Source organism: Rutilus rutilus (assembly GCF_951802725.1).
Source record: "Rutilus rutilus genome assembly, chromosome: 6".
NCBI classification, from domain to species: domain Eukaryota; kingdom Metazoa; phylum Chordata; class Actinopteri; order Cypriniformes; family Leuciscidae; genus Rutilus; species Rutilus rutilus.
In genome coordinates, this window is record NC_140214.1 from 427,501 (window position 1) to 430,000 (window position 2,500).

Here is a 2,500-nt window from a genome sequence, read left to right on the forward strand (position 1 = left end):
TTGATCATTTTTCTTTCCTACCCCCAATTTTTGAATGGTAATGCCTCACACAAATTTTTCTACATGTTTTCAAAAGGTTTTCAACACTGATAATAATCATAAATGTTTCTTGAGCATCAAATCATCATATTAGAATGATTTCTGAAACATAAAAAAATCTAATTTATTCCCAGTGTTGACTGTAAGTATACTGTAATTATAAACGTAAAAATGAGTTCTCTTAGAGAAGGGTATGCTAGTGTTATGACAGATGAATATGGAATTTAAACAGCGCCATTTCAAACAAACATGAAAGTCTAATACGTGTTTGTTTGTGTCGTAACATCATAAAACCGTCACACTCGTCCAAACCAGATCATCAGGAGAGACACATCCGTACATCAGAGTCTCGAGAGTTTAACCATCTCCAGATAGTCTGAGTTCTGCTGGACGACAGTGATGATGGGGAAGAAATCCTCGTTTACCATCATATCATATCCTCATGTCCATCATATCCTCATGTCCATCATATCCTCATGTCCATCATATCCATCATATCCATCATATCCTTATATCTTCATATCATATCCTCATGTCCATCATATCCTCATATCCATCATATCTTCATATCATATCCATCATATCCTAGAACAGAAGAGTGTGTGTGCGCTGATCAGTTTCCTCACACTCTTGTCGTTCCAAACCCGCATGACTTTCTGTCCTCCATGAAACACAGGAGAAAATCTGAGGAATGTTCATATAATCTGGTCTATTATATACAGTGATACTGTAAAAAAAACAAAAACTCATTGTTCAGTGAATAAAAAAAATCATGCTCTTCCTCAGGCCATGTCCACACTAATACGTCCTTCCGCTCACACTGAGACGCGTTTATATTAATGAAAACGCTCTCCAAAGTGGATACATGTGAAAACGCCGTGTTCGTGTTGTAGTGTGGACTGTAGTGTGGACTGTAGTGTGGACTGTAGTGTGGACTGTAGTGTGGACTGTAGTGTGGACTGTAGTGTGGACTGTAGTGTGGACTGTAGTGTGGACTGTAGTGTGGACTGTAGTGTGGACTGTACTGTGGACTGTAGTGTGGACTGTAGTGTGGACTGTAGTGTGGACTGTACTGTGGACTGTACTGTGGACTGTAGTGTGGACTGTAGTGTGGACTGTAGTGTGGACTGTACTGTGGACTGTAGTGTGGACTGTAGTGTGGACTGTAGTGTGGACTGTAGTGTGGACTGTAGTGTGGACTGTAGTGTGGACTGTACTGTGGACTGTACTGTGGACTGTAGTGTGGACTGTAGTGTGGACTGTACTGTGGACTGTGGTGTGGACTGTGGTGTGGACTGTGGTGTGGACTGTGGTGTGGACTGTACTGTGGACTGTAGTGTGGACTGTACTGTGGACTGTACTGTGGACTGTAGTGTGGACTGTAGTGTGGACTGTAGTGTGGACTGTAGTGTGGACTGTAGTGTGGACTGTACTGTGGACTGTACTGTGGACTGTACTGTGGACTGTAGTGTGGACTGTAGTGTGGACTGTACTGTGGACTGTAGTGTGGACTGTACTGTGGACTGTAGTGTGGACTGTAGTGTGGACTGAGAAACCGGTGGTGTTTAAAACCGATGACGTAAGTTTAGTCATGTGACGCATATTGTACAAATAGATATTCATGTTTATAGCAGTATTGTGCCTGTTATGTGCTGTTCACTTTCACACAGCTGCTAAAAATATTCTACATTGCACACTCTTCATATCACAGTCCTGCTGAGATGACAGAATTTACTCACATTTGCTGCGGCAATAGATGAGCAGTTTTAGCGTTTTAGACCAAACATCTGGTGACTGCGACCTGGACCGCATCAGTGAATGCGGAGATATTGTACTAAATATAATTATCCTGTCAGAAGAATTGCGCGATCATTTTTTTTTTTCATCTGAATCATATCAGTGATCTTTGGTGGGGTTTTACGCATGCGCAGTAAAGGTGAGTTTAGCGTTTTCAGGCGTTTTTCAAAAGTTTGTCATCCGCACTGAAACGCCTGAGAACGCCTGAGAACGCCAGTGTGGACGGAGAGCCTTTCAAATGTCTCCGGATTAATGTAGACGTAGCCTCAGTGTTTCTGTCTCGTTCTCCAGCACAAACATCTAAACATTCTTAAATCAAGATTCATTTACTGGAGAAGAAGCAAAATGACTGAAGATATTAAGTAAAAAATGTATGAAAATGAAGTGAGTTTGTGTTTAAAACAAGAACTAATATCTGTGGAGTCAGAAAAATAATCTTGTTTTCTCTTTGAATTAAGATTATTTTTCTGACCATTGGCAGATATTAGTTCTGGTTTTAAACACAAACTCACTTCATTTTCATACATTTTTTACTTAATATCTTCAGTCATTTTGCTTCTTCTCCAGTAAATGAATCTTGATGTAAGAATGTTTAGATGTTTGTGCTGGAGAACGAGACAGAAACACTGAGGAAGAACATCATTTGTGTAAACGTATAAAATCT

General features: G+C 40.4%; 1 protein-coding gene across 1 annotated transcript in view; it reads right to left on the bottom strand.

The window, feature by feature from the left end:
• Positions 1–1,922: 1,922 nt before the first annotated feature.
• The window catches only part of nectin4b (nectin cell adhesion molecule 4b), a 29,175-nt gene continuing 28,597 nt past the window's right edge, over positions 1,923–2,500 (bottom strand). The window contains exon 11 of the mRNA XM_084412132.1: positions 1,923–2,500. This exon is cut by the window's right edge and continues 423 nt beyond it. The gene's annotated coding sequence lies outside the window, so the exon portion shown is untranslated.